The following is a 17319-nucleotide window of genomic DNA, read 5'->3' as shown; positions in this document are numbered from 1 at the left end:
ATCTGCTCAGTATTGTCGAAGGTTTCATAGCATAGCTAACCGAGACAAGCCAATAGTGTTGATGACACTCCAAGGTGAACTTGATGTTCTGTAGAACTAGGGGTGACAAGCGGTCAATGTCTTAGTGCTATGTACATAACTGGTTGGGTTTGTCAATATATAAAACAAATCAACAATGTATGCTTACATGTATTGGAGCACTATTGCTTTAAGAGTTAGTTTTATGGATTGCCACTAGAGGGAGCCAGAAGCATGATTCTCTGACACTCTTCGCTATTTTTGTTATTACTCTGTGACTGCTGTAGTAAGAACTGTGTGTTCAAATGATGGTTTATGTATTTGTAAGACTTATAGTTTTATATATGTTCTGTCGGGCTCTCTGGTAGACTCCTCCCGAAAATTCACAGGTACAAAGTTCAGACACACACACGTTTGAAAATTCAAAACAATGTTCTTTATAATGAAAATTCACTTAAGCTAAGCCCTCTTTTTGTATAGGAAAGAGCACTCGTCTCCAAATAAACTGGTAATTTGTACAAGTCCCTTATCAGTTCTGTGATACTTAGCTTGCAGCTGTGAGGCAATTCACAGTCTTTCATCTTTCACAAAGTGAAACACACTTTGCTCTGGTTTAGTTTCAAAGCGGGGAAAAATCAGCACACAAAGGTCAAAGTCAGCAAAGCAGGCACGAAACACAACGATCAGATAATCCTCCACAATGGCCAAACCCACAGTCTGCTATTTATAGCAGCCTCACTAATTACCACAGCCCCACCCAACCACAGGTGGCCTCATTTTCTTTGATAATAATCTCTCAGTTGTTGCTGCCTATGCATCGCTCTCCACATGCGTGGCTGTATCATTAACTCTTGTTCTGAATCCAAGGAGGAGCTAGATAATTGATCTCCTTCTGAGCTGTCTGCCACACTCTCCTCCTCCCTGTCACTCCTGTCTTCTTGGTCAGAGGAGCCTTCATCAGCAGATTCCACCAGGGTCAAAACAGGCCTGCAGCATGTGGATGTCTCCCCCACATCCACAGTCCTTGGGGCAGGAGCTGGGCCAGAGCTAACCACAACAATATATATATTGACTGATTTAACTGTGTATGACTAGGACAGTTCTCGACTAAGACATTTGCAAAATAAATAATATTTATACACTTAATGTATCTGGATTGTTTTACTGAACCGTTACTCGTATCTCTGGACTATCAGCTGGATATCTGCTAGAATTCCGCGTTTCCTCTGTGTATGTATAGCTTTGACAACTCAGAGATTATTCTGCTATGCTTTGGTTCTGTATAAGGCAACAAAGTTCTAAGCTTTCTAAACCTAGGATTTTAATTCTAGCTGCGTAGGGTATTCTGTTGTGAGTGGAGGAGTGGAGGGCTTTTCTGGTAAAGTATCTCTGGACATTTTCTAGAGTGTTTATGTCCTAAATGCAGTGTGGGTTCCAGACAGATGAGCTGTATTCAAGGATTGGTCTGACAAAAGTTTTGTATGCTGTGGTTAGTAGTGTGAGATTGCCATAGCCCCGAGTCTTCGGAGAGGGGCGGCATACAAATCCAAATAATAAATAAATAAATAAATAAATAAATAGCAGAAGCTTCATAGGATTAAGTTAACAACTCTTGAAAAGTGTTGGGCGAACCAAACAAAATTCAGGTTCGGCGGGTTCGTGCGAACTTGGTGGCTGGTTCGGGCAAGTTCATGGAACCCGAACCCGCTGAACCCTTCTGGCCCCGCCCTCCCATTTTCTGCCAAAGCAGCCCGCAGCCGCCTCACTGTGCCTTCCTGTCTTTGCAGCCGGCAGGAGAGCAAGTGAGCGAGCGGGTCTTCCAAACATGCTTTATTATTATTATTATTATTTATTAGATTTGTATGCCGCCCCTCTCTGGAGACCGCGACACTTCCCTCCCCCCCTCACTCATCAAATCACGGTAAAGGAAAAAAATAATAATAAAGGAGGGGGGAGGGAAAGCCGTCGCGGTCATCGAGGAATGGGGTAGGGTTTGCGGGTGATGAGGATGAGGAGGATGGGCACGCGCTGTGTGTGTGGGGAGCATTTCTCCATTGGGAAAGTAAGGCGGTGGCAAGTTTCTCAGCGGGGGTCACCTTGGCGGCGACTTTAATGTGCCGAGAAACTTACCACCATCTTATTTTCCCAATGGAGAAACACTCCCCACAGACACCATGCGCACCCATACTCCTTCTGATGTCAAAGGGGAGGGGGGCGGTGGCAGGCAGAGGGGAATCCCCTGCCTCTGCACCAAAAGACAGGAAGTGACATCTCTGTGATGTCAAAGCCCCGCCCCTGGAATTCCATCATGGGGAGGCTGGGGGAGTGGGAGCACGTTGTGTGTGGGGAGCGTTTCTCCATTGGGAAAGTAAGACGGTGGCAAGTTTGTTGGCGCGTTAAAGCCACCCCCGAGGTAGTCCCTGCTGAGAAACTTACCACCATCTTACTTTCCCCACACACACCATGCATGCCCATCCTCCTTCCGATGTCAAAGGGGAGGGGGCAGTGGCAGGCAGAGGGGAATCCCCCGCCCCCACTCCCCCAGCCTCCCCATGATGGGATTCCGGGGGCGCGGCTTTGACATCACAGAGACGTCACTTCCTGGCTTTTGATGCTGAGGCTAGGGAATGGGGATGGGGGATTCCCCTCTGCCTTCCACCGCCCCCCTCCCCTTTGACATCGGAAGGAAGATGGGCACGCACGGTGTGTGTGGGGAGCATTTCTCCATTGGGAAAGTAAGATGGTGGGATTCTGGGGGCGGGGCTTTGACATCACGGAGATGTCACTTAGTGGCCAGCCGAGGCGACCCAATGCCGAACGCAACCCCGAACTTTGCCCGAAGTTTAAAAAAAATTCGGGGTCGGCTTCAGCGTCATGAATGGCATGAAATTCAGTACGAACCCGAATTGTGTGAGTTCGGTTCGCCCAACACTACACTTGAAGCCTTTTTGTCGATGTTGTTGCAGTGGGCTTTGGCCATTTGAGATGGGTATTCCACGGATTTTTACAAAGTGAGGGTTGTCGCTTTGGTCCAATATACATATTCGGGTTTTTTTTTCATAAAATATTTTTTTTCCCTTTTATTATTCTGGATTCCTTAAATTATTCTCACACTCTGCCAGAGAAACACAGAGCTTGGGAGGGCCACACGTGGTGCTCCTGTTCTCCGTTTTTGGTTGGCAGAGCACTGGATCCACCACAGGAGCCCCCGACACAAGTAATGTTGAGCTGGCCATGCCACCCCGACTCCCTGAGGTCAAACACAACCCTGATGAGTCCCGCAATGAAATGAAGTTTGGTACCCCTGTTCCTGACGCCTTAAACAAGATCTAAGTATTGCCCACAAGATCATATGCTGCAACGTCCTGCCTGTCGGCGACTACTTCAGCTTCAACCACAACAACACAAGAGCACACAACAGATTTAAACTTAATATTAACCGCTCCAAACCTGACTGTAAAAAATACGACTTCAGTAACCGAGTTGTCGAAGAGTGGAACTCATTACCGGACTCCATAGTGTCATCCCCAAACCCCCAACACTTTACCCTTAGATTATCCACAGTTGACCTATCCAAATTCCTAAGAGGTCAGTAAGGGGCGAGTACAAGTGCACTAGAGTGCGTTCCGTCCCCTGTCCTATTGCTCTCCTATATCTCCTATACCTTTCTTCTATTCCTATATCTCTTCTTCTATTCTTTCATTGATATGTTCTATTCCTATAACTTCTATTATTTCTTAGATATATTTTACTATGAGTACCTTGATGGCATCGGACCAGAATATCTCCGAGACTGCCTTCTGCCGCACGAATCCCAGCAACCGATTAGGTCCCACAGAGTGGGCCTTCTCCTGGTCTCGTCAACTAAATAATGTTGGTTGGCGGGCCCCAGGGGAAGAGCCTTCTCTGTGGCGGCCCTGACTCTCTGGAACCAGCTCCCCCCAGAGATTAGAACTGCCCCTACCCTCCTCGCCTTTCGCAAACTCCTTAAAACCCACCTTTGTCATCAGGCATGGGGGAACTGAGATATCTCCCCCGGGCCTATACAATTTATATATGGTATGCTTGTGTGTATGTCTGTTTAATAATGGTTTTTTTTAAATATTTTAAACTGTAAATTATTAGATTTGTTATAAACTGTTTTTATTGTGTTGTGAGCCCCCCCGAGTCTACAGAAAGGGGTGGCGTACAAATCTAATAAATAAATAATAATAATAATAATAATAATAATAATAATAATAATAATAATAATAATCATCATCATCATCATCATCATCATCATCATCATCATCATCTCCTCTATAACCTTCATTATGTATTTTACTATGTGTATATCGATATATACCCAGTAAAACCCTCATTGTGTATTTAACTAACTAACTAACTAACTAACTAACTAACTAACTAACTAACTAACTAACTAAATAAACAAACAAACAAACAAACAAACAAACACTGTAGGTCAGTAAAAAAAAAAAATCAATTGGTGGCTCATCTTTTGCAGCTACCCACCTAAAACCCCAGAGCTGCAAATGTAGTTTTTGATCAGCTTGAGACTTCGAAACAATGAAATCCCCGCTGTGGCTGTCCTTTGTAAAGGAGATGGCTTTCAGACCTCACTCCAGGCTTGATAATTCCCCTGCTTTGATTCTGCTCAGAGGAGCCCAGCCTGCCACTGTCTCCAGCAGATGTCAAAGGGAGGGTTCTTTTAAAACAAAACAAAACCCCACAACATTTCTTCCACTTGACCTCTTTGCATTTTGCAGAGTAATTAAATGTCAGCCTTGTAAGGCTGATAGGAGTCCAGTGTCTTGCTGAGTGATTGTTGTACAGAAAGGCTGGCCTTATTTTGTTTTATTTGAATTTATTCGCCTCTCAGTCTGGACGGGCTGCTCTGAATGCATATTGTACTCAGGGACTTATTTCCTAATTCCTTCCTTCCTTCCTTCCTTCCTTCCTTCCTTCCTTCCTTCCTTCCTTCCTTCCTTCCTATCTATTAATATTGTGTTCTGATTGCTTATTTGTTCCCTATGACAATCATTAAGTGTTGTAGCTCATGTATCTTGACAAATGTATCTTTTCTTTTGTGTACACTGAGAGCATCTGCACCAAAGACAAATTACTTGTGTGTCCAATCACACTTGGCCAATAATTCTATTCTGTTCTATTCTATTCTATTCTTTCCTCCCACTTCTCCTTCCTTCCTTCCTTCCTTCCTTTCTTCCTCCCTCCCTCCCTTTCTGCCTTCATCTCTCCCTCTCTTCCTCCCTCCCTCCCTCCATTTCTGCCTTCCTCTCTCCCTCCCTCTTTCCCTCTCTCCAACCCTCCCTCTTTCCCTCTCTCCAACCCTCCCTCTCTCCCTTTTCAATGACTCTTCTATCCTTCTCCCCATCTCTTGTCCTCCCTTTTCCTTCTACCTCTTTCCCTCTCCCCTTCTCTTTTCTTGTCCCTCTCCCTCTCCCTTTTCAAATAACAAAAGAAAGCCTCTTGAATGTTTTAAAAATCATTATTGTCCCAAATAATTGCAAGGGCTATATTTCCACAAGAAGGATACAAAAGCTGGTTTTGTATCAAGCTTTGCAAAATTGCCCTAAAACAAATTACCAATGTTTCTCTTTTTTTCAAATCTATTCCTTAATGTAGCAAAGGAAAAATAAAACACTCTTTTTAACTGTAGTGGTACATATTTTAAAGATAAAATGTTTGATTGCTAAATTATTCCCTAAGCAATTAGTTGTTGGAAAAGATGTTGAAACTCTAGAAAAATACAGAGATGAAAAGAGGAGAGGAGAGGAGGAAAGGGAAGGGAGGGGATGGGAGGAGAGGGGAGGGGAGAGGAAAGGAGAGGAGGGGAGAGAAGAGGGGAGGGGAGGAGAAGATAGGAGAGGAGAGGAGAGGGGAGGAGAGGAGAGAAGAGGGGAGGAGAGGGGAGGAGAGGAGAAGATAGGAGAGAAGAGGGGAGGAGAGGAGAAGATAGGAGAGAAGAGGAGAGGGGAGGAGAGGAGAAGATAGGAGAGGAAAGGAGAGGAGAGGGGAGGAGAGGAGAAGATAGGAGAGAAGAGGGGAGGATAGGAGAAGAGAGGAGAGGAGAGGGGAGGAGACGAGAAGATAGGAGAGGAGAGGATGATTAGGGGACTGAAGGTTAAAACATACAAAAAAAAGGCTGCAGGAATTGGGTATGTCCTCGGAGAGGGGCGGCATACAAATCTAAATAATAAATAAATAAAATGAAAAGGAGAAGGGGGCGACATGATAACAGTATTTCAATATCTCAGGGGTTGCCACAAAGAAGAGGGATTCAAGCTAGGATCCAAAGCATCTGAAAATCTGAAAGAATAAATTTCCTGACCATGAGAACAATTAATCAGTGGAACGACTTGCCTCCAGAAGTTGCAGCTGTTCTAATACTGAAGGTTTTAAAGACGAGATTGGATATTATTTGATACTAATATCAAATGACCTAAGTGCTAAAGCCCACTGCAACTATATCGCCAAAAAGGCTTCCAGAGTTGTTAACCTGATCCTACGTAGCTTCTGCTCTGGCAATCTCACACTACTGACTAGAGCCTACAAAACTTTTGCCAGACCCATCCTCGAATACAGCTCATCTGTCTGGAACCCACACCACATTTCAGACATCAACACTGTCAAAAACGTCCAAAGATATTTCACCAGAAGAGCCCTTCACTCCTCCACTCGAAACAGAATACCTTATGAAAATAAACTAACTATCCTAGGTCTTGAAAGCTTAGAATTGCGGCGCCTAAAACACGATTTAAGCATTGCCCACAAGACCATATGCTGCAATGTCCTTCCGGTCAACGACTACTTCAGCTTCAACCGCAACAACACAAGAGCATGCAACAGATTCAAACTTAATATTAACCGCTCCAAACTTGACTGTAAAAAATAGGACTTTAACAATCGAGTCGTCGACGTATGGAACTCATTACCGGACTCTATAGTGTCTACTCCCAACCCCCAACATTTCTCCCTTAGACTCTCCACGATTGACCTCTCCAGGTTCCTAAGAGGCCAGTAAGGGGCGTACATAAGTGCACTGATGTGCCTAACATCCCCTGTCCAATTACCTTTCCTTTTCTCATATATCCTATATATTCTCTCCCTCTCATCCACTTCTCTTCGTTTTTACTTACTATCCCTATATATACTACTTAATGTTTATCTCATTCCATATGTATTGTATATTGGACAAAGAATAAATAAATAAAATAAATATTTATCTAAAATGGAGAAGGGCGGCCTAGAAATCGAATACACAAACAAACAAACAAACAAACAAATAAATAAATAAGGCAATGATGGAGAACCTTTTTTCCCTCAGGTGTCAAAATCACATGTGTGCACATTATCGCACACATGTGAGTGCCCACAGCCATAATTCAATGGCTAGGGAGGGCAAAAGCAGCCTCCTACAGAGGCCCTCTGGAGGTCAGAAACAGTCTGTTTCCCGACTTCCAGTGGGCCTGGTAGGCCCATTTTTCACCCTCCCCAGACTCCAGAGCCTTCTCCCAGCCCCTCAGAGGCCCTCCAGAATCTTAAAATGGCCTCCCAGAGCCTCTACACTAGCCAATAAAACAGCTGGCTGGCAATCCAAATATTTAAAAGTTTTAAAATCCAAAGTCAATATATAATAACTAAGATGTAAAAACGTCACTTTTTTTTCTTTCCAAGACAAGCAGTCTAACAAAGGAAAGTAGGTCCGTCCGTTCTTATTTTTGTGGAAGGATTTCACTCCGAGTTGCAAACTTTTATTTAACTTCGCCTTTTAATTTCAGGATCTTCACTTTTCAAGTACAGTAGTACCTCTAGATACGAGCTGCTCTACATGCGAGTATTTCAAGATATGAGCCACGAGGGGAGAGACATTTCTGTTCTAGTCCTGAGCTCAAATTCGGGATACGAGCTGAACGTCCACTAGGTGGCGCAAGAATCCTTGCTTTTGGTTATCTCGGAGGGGAAAAACAACGTGTAAAGTTATTTGTTCAAGATACGAGTTGCCTCGATATACAAGCTCCCTTCTGGAATGAATTATGGTCGTATCTAGGGGTACTACTGTATTAGTTACCAAAATTTTACCTTGTAAGTGCTTTTATTTTCTTCTTTCTGTAGATCTGCTTTTTGTAGACTTCTGTTGTATTTTCTTGGCTTCCTCCGTAGACCGATCGCTATGGCCGAGTCCATACGGCTGCTGGGGCGCGGTTCTCCATACTACAGCTGCGGGGCTTTCCCTACCCTTCGGGGCAGTGGTGATCTGCCCCTAGGGACCCGGGAGACCCCCTGTTCTATGTCGAGCCCTCTGGGCTCAGACAAAGGGCAAAACACGCCCTGTAGCAGGGAAAAGGAGAAACGAAGACGGAGCGATGTCTTCACCCACCCGGCGTGATCGAGCGTCACCCGGCAAACAGAGGTTTTCCTCGCGCTTCCAGAAGGGCTTCCCCCAGACTCTGGAGACTCTCTGAAAGCCAGAAATAGACCCATTTCCAGACTTCTGGTAGGTCCGTTTTTCACTCTCCCAGAGCTTCTGCACAGGGTCAGCATTTACCTGGCACCCAAAATGGGCCACATGGACATTCCTGGGAGGGGCAGAGCGGGGTAGCCGAGGTCAACCTGTCCTTGAAACATCCGGTTCAGTGATTCAGATTAAAATTAACATCTGGTTTGCCTGAACCGCTCCAAACTGGCTGCACTGGATTTTTAAGAGTCTGTTGTTTCTATTTCAGATCATGCAGAATGCAGCTGCGAGAGCAATCATGGGCTTTCCCAAATATGCCCATGTTACACCAACACTCCGCAGTCTGCATTGGTTGCCGATCAGTTTCCGGTCACAATTCAAAGTGTTGGTTATGACCTATAAAGCCCTTCATGGCACCGGGCCAGATTATCTCAGGGACCACCTTCTGCTGCACGAATCCCAGCGACCAGTTAGGTCCCACAGAGTTGGCCTTCTCCGGGTCCCGTCAACTAAACAATGTCACTTGGCGGGACCCAGGGGAAGAGCCTTCTCTGTGGCGGCCCCAGCCCTCTGGAACCAACTCCCCCAGAGATTAGAATAGCCCCCACCCTCCTCGCCTTTCGTAAGCTCCTTAAAACCCACCTCTGCCACCAGGTGTGGGGGAACTGAGATATTCTTTCCCCCTGGGCCTCTACAGTTTATGCATGGTATGTCTGTATGTATGTCTGGTTTTTATAATAAGGGTTTTTTAGTTGTTTTATTATTGGATTGCTACATACTGTTTTTATCACTGTTGTTAGCCGCCACGAGTCCACGGGGAGGGGCGGCATACAAATCCAATAAATAAATAAATAAATAAACCTGTCCTTGAAACATCCGGTTCAGTGAATCAGATTACAATTAACATCTGGTTTGCCTGAACCACTCCAAACTAGCTGAATCCCACCCCTGGTAACGCGTGCACTGGATTTTTAAGAGTCTGTAGTTTCTATTTCTTTAATGTCTTATTTGAAATGTTCTGTTGCTATCTTAAAGGGTGGTAGAAGAGTTCCAGGGAGATCTGAGTTACTTATGTTCCCTAATCTTTTTTTAAAAAATGGAGAAATGATGTAAATCTTGCTGACCGAGAAATAGAAGTCATAGGCACAGTGGTTTGCTTATAAATGACAAGCACTTTATGTTCCCTTTCTGTGCCTGAAGCAAGCCACTATTATTTTTTTCTGAAATAATGATAGGTCTTAGATATTTGTTTCCATCCCCTACAGGTTTAAGAATAGAGGAGAGTTATTGGGTCAACGAAACACAGAGGCTTTTTTGATGGTTTGTTTCCAGAGACTCAATCTTCTCCTACGAGTCATTAGCCATAACTTTCTTCCTCGCTATTCAGGTTCTGTCTTCGCTTTCCTAAAGAATTAGGTTACAGATACCTGGAGGGAATCCTGGAAATGGAAGACCACATGTCTTGGACTTGCCAAGGTTTGAGAAACACTGCTGTAAGTGTTAAGTCCTCGACTTACAACCCCACCAGAAATGCAAAGTTCTCGACATATGACTGTTGTGGTTAGCTCTGGCCCAGCTCCTGCCCCAAGGACTGTGGATGTGGGGGAGACATCCACATGCTGCAGGCCTGTTTTGCCCCCGGTGGAATCTGCTGATGAAGGCTCCTCTGACCAAGAAGACATGAGTGACAGGGAGGAGGAGAGTGTGGCAGACAGCTCAGAAGGAGATCAATTATCTAGCTCCTCCTTGGATTCGGAACAAGAGTTAATGATACAGCCACGCATGCGGAGAGCGATGCATAGGCAACAACAACTGAGAGATTATTATCAAAGAAAATAAGGCCACCTGTGGTTGGGTGGGGCTGTGGTAATTGGTGAGGCTGCTATAAATAGCAGCCTATGGGTTTGGCCGTTGTGGAGGATTATCTGATTGTTGTGTTTCATGACTGCTTTACTGACTTTGACCTTTTGTGTGCTGATTTTTCCCCGCTTTGAAGCTAAACCAGAGCAAAGTGTGTTTCACTTTGTGAAAGAAGAAGGACTGTGAATTGCCTCACAGCTGCAAGCTAAGTATCACAGAACTGATAAGGGACTTGTACAAATTACCAGTTTGTTTGGAGACGAGTGCTCTTTGCTATACCAAAAGAGGGCTTAGTTTAAGTGAATTTTCATTATAAAGAACATTGTTTTGAATTTTCAAACATGTGTGTGTCTGAAATTTGTACCTGTGAATTTTTGGGAGGAGTCTACCAGAGAGCCCAACAGAACAAGTGGAAAGTTAAAACATTGTGATTGGTCGGCTGTCTGACAGTCACATTATAATAGAAGTGTAGTATTTCTTGTGTAGGTCTAAAGTCATATGGTTGGGCAAGCCCAGGTGTGACACAAAGCCACAAATTAATGCTCAGTTTACATAATGTTAGCATAGGTTAGCATAGGTTTTGCTCAGGCTTTGCAAACGCAGAATTCTGGTAGGCCTGGGAAAATTCCAGCTTGTAGAAAAATGTAACAGGAGTGCTTTAGCTAACAGTTCAAAGTCTACTGCCAAGACTTCCATAGATTTTTGCCCTTGCATTTTGCAATCTTATGAATGATGTACTGTTCATTGTACATGAATTAGCACATCATGCAAACTGCACATGTACAGAGCAAAAATTGCATGGAGATAACATTCTTATAAGAAAGCTGGCTGGAAAATAAGTTTAAATGGATGGATGGATGCATTCGCTCTTGGAATAAAGTTGGCTCATTTCGCTCCTATGATGGTCTCTGCTTATCTTTGAACCCTTCCCCATTCTACAAAGGAGCTTTCAGAAGTCTGTTTGCTGTTCTATTTAAGCTGAGCTGGGGTGGTGCTGAAAATGCCAGAATAAAAGCTCTCTGTTTGAAAAGTCAAGGCTCGGATAAGTTCTGTGAATGCAAAGACCTACGGGGGGTGGACAAAACTGCATCCCTGTTTGGTTTAGTGGTGGCAGCGCCCCAGATAGAAAGACCATACAGAGAGTGGTGGGGACAGCTGAGAAGATTTTAGAAAGCTCACTTCCCATTATTCAGGATGCTGCTTTTAAGCGCTATGTGCTTAGAGCTTGAAGCATTGTTAGAGACCCCACCCACCCACTTTAGGGTTAGTTTCTGTTGCTCACCTCTAGGGAGAAGTTTAGAAGTATTTGTAGCAGGACTACCAGATTTAGCTTTGGTTGCAGTTTTGTTCCCTGTCATCCATCTGGTAAACTCACAAGATTTGTTTTTCTCACTATGTACATCTGAACTAGACTGTGTTGTTTCTTTGTGTCATATTATATATGTAGTTATGTACATACTTTATATTATTCATTCATTCATTCATTCATTCATTCATTCATTCATTCATTCATTCATTTAGTCATAGAATCCATGGAATCCAGGAAGTGATCACCTTGGTGTCATTAGCAACCTGCCAGTGACGTCAAAGTTCCGCCCCCGGAATATCTTCGTGGGAGGGATTCCCCAGCTCCTTCAAAAATAACATTATTTTTACGAAAAAGGACACCGCAATGGCGCTGCAAGCAAAGGGCGGTCCTTTCACGTAAAAATAAACATGTTTTGCTTGCAGCGCCGCTGCGGTGTCCTTTTTCGTAAAAGTAACAATGTTTATTTTTACGTGAAAACCTCCCTTTGAAGGAGCTGGGGAATCCCTTCCATGAAGAGATTCCGTGGGCGGAGCTTTGACATCACTGGCAGGTTGCTAAGGATGCCAAGGTGATCACTTCCTGGATTCCATGGAATCCAGGAAGTGATCACCTTGGCATCCTTAGCAACCTGCCGATGACGTCAAAGCTCCGAACACCGAACACGACCCTGAACTTTGCCCGAAGTTTCAAAAAATTTCGGGTTCGTGTTCGGCATGCCGAACACCGCAAAATTCAGTACGGACCTGAATTGTGCAAGTTCGATTCGCCCATCACTAATGCCGACCAGTGTACATTCAAAGTGTCAATAAAGCTATTCTATTCTGTTCTATTCTGTTCTGTTCCGTTCCGTTCCGTTCCATTCCATTCCATTCCACTCCACTGTTGTAAGTTGAAGAGCATTTTGGACAGTTACCTTATCCATAATTTTCTTCCTAAACATTTCCCCCCTACCCTTTAGGGGATTTTTCCCATAGCAAAACCTGCTGTAGAATATCCATGCAGGTATAAAACTCAGTGTAATGAGCTATCAAGCAAGGGTTGTCTGCTTCAGTGCTTCATAAGATTTCACTGGCCTTGCTTGTCAATTATTTTTAAGGCTGTTCAATGAAGCAGGAGTGAGGCATAAGATGCCTGGAGGCGCCGTTAAGCAAATATCAAGACAAAAATAGCAATGGGATGGAAATCTCCATTGCATCAGCTATCCAGATATTTTTTTAATGCCTGGTGGTGAATTGTAGAAAATAGGAGTGGTTTGCTTTAGCAAAAGTGAAGAATGTTTGAGATTGCTGATCGAAATAAAATAAAAAAAGCCCTGAAGGAAAACTTGTAGAAGCACATATTTTGCATCGGTTTCCTAAGCAAGAAAGTAGAGTTTAGGAGTACTTTAAAAGAAATACACCAAATTTTAAATTAATGTGGAACTATCACAATTTCTTATTTCCTCCTTTCCTTCCTTCTGCCCATCTGTCCTTCTTTCCCTCTTTCCTTCTTTCTTTCATTTTTTTCCTTCATATAGATCTATCACAGTATTCCTTCTTTCCTTCCTTCCTTCCTTCCTTCTTTCCTTCCTTCCTTCCTTCCTTCCTTCCTTCCTTCCTTCCTTCCTTCCTCTTAAGGTGATGTATATAAAGAGTTTAGAAATGCCAAAAGTGTACTCTTGAGGATTCAGCAAAATGACTCAAAATATACAATATAATTATGTACCTTGGGAAAACAAGTACAGTGATCCCTCGATTTTCGCGATCTCGATCTCCGCGAAATGCTATATCGCGATTTTTAAAAAAATATTAATTAAAAAAAAACCACTTCCGCGTTTGGCTTCGGGAGTCATCTGGGAAGCGGCGCGGCTGTTTTAAAAGGTCGCAGCCGGCCTGGGGGGCTTCCCAGCACCCCCCCGAACCCGGGTGGCCGGGCGAGCAGCGAGCGAAGGGCGGGTGGCCGGGCGAAGGGCGGGCGAAGGGCGGGCGAGCGGGTGCTGGGGGGGTGGGGGCAGCCAACATTCAAAGCAATCTGTCGGCTTCCGCACTTTCGTCGCTCCCCACCTCCACCATCTGCGCATGCGCGGCCATGAAAAAAAAGGGGGGCGCGCATGCGCAGATGGTGTTTTTACTTCCGCAACCCTACATCACGAAAAATCGATTATCGCGAGGGGTCTTGGAACGGAACCCTCGCAATAATCGAGGGATCACTGTATATGAATGGAAAATTAAACAACAGTACTACGCACAAGGTAACTGGAAGCACACAAGAAACTCTAAAAAGTTTCGTGGTGATATGATTCTATGTTGTTTGTAAATAACAGGCCTGAATAATTTTTGCTGGATTAAGGATCAATGTCAGTGGCAGAGAAAATTAACAAAAATACTACTCATTCTTATTCTAAAAAGGAACAGAACACTTAATGATTGTCATAGGGGTCAAATAAGCAATCAGGAAACAATTAATATTAATAAAAATCTTAAGGATGCAAGCAACAAGTTACAGTCATACAGATAAGTGGGAAGAAATGGGTGATAGGAATGATGAGAAAAAGCTAGTAGTAATAGTAGTACAGACTTAGTAAATAGTTTGACAGCGTTGAGGGAATTATTTGTTTAGCAGAGTGATGGCGTTAGGGAAAAAGCTGTTCTTGTGCCTAGTTGTCTTGGTGTGCAGTGCTCTGTAGAGAGGTTTTGAGGGTAGGAGTTGAAACAGTTTGTGTCCAGGATGCGAGGGGTCAGTAAATATTTTCCCCACCCTCTTTTTGACTCCTGCAACAATACTTAATGATTGTCATGGGGTACAAATTAGCAAATAGAAAATGAATCAATTTTAATATAAAGTAATCCCTTGTTTTTCACAGGGGATACGTTCCAAGACCACCCGTGAAAAACAAATTTCTGTGAAGTAGAGGAAAGATATTTTTTTATGTATTTAAGAAGTATTTAGACTTTTAAAACCTACCCTTTGCATTAAAGAGTCATTCTATAATGTTTCTCAGCTGGAACTACATGTGATATCCTACCGGTTTCTTTAATAGAGTACAGTAGTACTGCAGAAGAATTTTATGAATTTTTAATGGATTTAAATTTTTCAATGGATTTAATGGATTTAAGCCCCCTTTAAAAACCTGTGAAGTAGCGAATCCGCAAAAGATGAACCACGAAGTAGCAAGGGATTATTGTAAATTATAAGGATACAAAAATTTATGTGTGTTTTTTTTTTTTTAACTTTAGAGGCACTTTTATCAATAATTTCCTCTAGGGCATTGGAGACATGACATGGTACTCATTGGTTACTGAAAGAGTAGTAGATGCTTGGAACAAACTTCCAGCAGACGTGGTTGGTAAATCCACAGGAACTGAATTTAAACATGCCTGGGATAAACATATATCCATCCTAAGATAAAATACAGGAAATAGTATAAGGGCAGACTAGATGGACCATGAGGTCTTTTTCTGCCGTCAGTCTTCTATGTTTCTATGTTTCTATGACAAGAGCAGTTGTAGGAGACAATCACCTTCCCATACAATTGCTTGTCATTCAACTGGGTTGAGAATGGAAGCTGTGATTGTCTCCAAACCTGAAGGAAATGAATGCAGGGACCAGACTCAGCAGAGAAAATATCAGGCTGGTTTTGAAGCAAGTAATCGTGGCAAGGTTGGAATCCTTTATCACTGTCAGGGGGCTGCTCCATATTTCCTCTCAAGTGATCGCTTGGCGCTTTGTTTAAGTTTGCTGTGATGTTTTTATGAGTGTTTGTAAAATTGATGTTGCTCTGAGCTTTCCTGCCTGCCTGCCGAAGGAGACCGATCAAGGGATCTGAAATAGAGAGCTGGCATGGAAGCGATGGCACCTTTGTCTGGAGATGGCACCTTTTTCTGCCCCACCTTGATCTCCAGAATGGAACAAATGCTTGGAAGAAGCATCCCTTATTTATTCATTTTGTCCAGTACAAATTGAAAGTTAAAGAGAATAAAAACATGCAGTAGTATTTTTACATGAAAGGACTGTCCTTTGCTTGCAGCGCCGCTGCGGCGTCCTTTTTCATAAAAATAACAATGTTTATTTTTACGTGAAGACCTCCCTTTGAAGGAGCTGGGGAATCCCTCCCACGAAGAGATTCCGGGGGTGGAGCTTTGACGTCACTGGCAGGTTGCTAAGGACGCCAAGGTGATCACTTCCTGGATCCCATGGAATCCAGGAAGTGATCCCCTTGGCATCCATAGCAATCTCACGGTGATGTCAAAGTTCCGAACGCTGAACACGACCCCGAACTTTGCCCGAAGTTTGAAAAAAAATTCGGGTTCATGTTTGGCACACCAAACACTGCAAAATTCGGTATGGACCCGAATTGTGCGGGTTCAGTTCGCCCATCACTACTGGTGAGTAGTGTGAGATTACCAGAGCAGAAACTATGTAGGATCAGGTTGACAATTCTAGAAGCCTTTTTGGCGATATTGTTGCAGTGGGCTTTGGCACTTAAGTCATTTGATATTAGTATTCCAAAGTCTTTTACTGAGTGGGGGTTGACTGTGAGATTTTGTTTATTTAGTTTGTATACGAGGTTCAGATTCTTTTTGCCAATGTGGAGAACAGAGCATTTGCCAGATGATATTTGAAGTTGCCAAGTGTTAGACCAATCTGAGACGAAGTCAAGGTCTTTTTGGAGAATAGCTGTGTTGTCTATGGTATTGAAGAGTTTTACATCATCTGCGAAAAGAACACAGTTGCTTGTGATATGATCGCAGAGGTCGTTGATGTAGAGAATGAGAGATGCGTTTGGAGATTGTCAGGTCATGGTTGTTCCTAAGGTGCTTTCTCAGTTCAGACTCTTGTGAGGAGCCCGAGCTTGTAATAAAACTTTATATAGATTTTTATTAAACATAGAAACATAGAAGATTGACGGCAGAAGAAGACCTCATGGTCCATCTAGTCTGCCCTTATACTATTTCCTGTATTTTATGTTAGGATAGATATATGTTTATCCCAGGCATGTTTAAATTCAGTTACTGTGGATTTACCAACCACGTGTGCTGGAAGTTTGTTCCAAGCATCTACTACTCTTTCAGTAAAATAATATTTTCTCACGTTACTTCTGATCTGTCCCCCAACTAACCTCAGATTGTGCCCCCTTGTTCTTGTCTTCACTTTCCTATTAAAAACACTTCCCTCCTGAACCTTATTTAACCCTTTAACATATTTAAATGTTTCAATCATGTCCCCCCTTTCCCTTCTGTCCTCCAGACTATACAGATTGAGTTCATGAAGTCTTTCCTGATAAGCTTTATGCTTAAGACCTTCCACCATTTTTGTAGCCGTATTTTTTAACATGCAGATTTGGAAGGGACCTTGGAGATCATCTAGTCCAGGGGTAAGCAAAGTTGGCTCTTCTATGACATGTGGACGTCAACTCCCAGAATTCCAGAGTTAGCATCATTGGCTTGGGAATTCTGGGAGTTGAAGTCCACAATTCATAGAAGAGCCAACTTTGCCTACCACTGATCTAGTCCAATCCCCTGTTCACGCAGGAATACCAATACTAGGGATTCGAACTGCCGACCTTTCTAATCCACAAACTCAGTGTCCTAGCCACTGAGTCACCTAGTAAGTTGAACTGCCCAAGTTCGCTGATTTCGGTTGGAAGGGATTTTGAAGGCCTTCTATTCCAACCTCT

The 17319-nt window shown here is 43.4% G+C and overlaps 1 protein-coding gene across 1 annotated transcript in view; it reads left to right on the top strand.

Annotated features, from left to right (window-relative positions):
- Positions 1-17319, top strand: part of FAM135B (family with sequence similarity 135 member B) — a 114176-nt gene that overhangs the window by 42907 nt on the left and 53950 nt on the right. The gene's annotated exons all lie outside the window — the stretch shown is intronic.

Source organism: Erythrolamprus reginae, chromosome 3, assembly GCF_031021105.1.
Source record: "Erythrolamprus reginae isolate rEryReg1 chromosome 3, rEryReg1.hap1, whole genome shotgun sequence".
Taxonomy (NCBI): domain Eukaryota; kingdom Metazoa; phylum Chordata; class Lepidosauria; order Squamata; family Dipsadidae; genus Erythrolamprus; species Erythrolamprus reginae.
The sequence above is the reverse complement of the archived record's forward strand: the minus strand, read 5'-3'. Positions and strand labels throughout refer to the sequence as shown.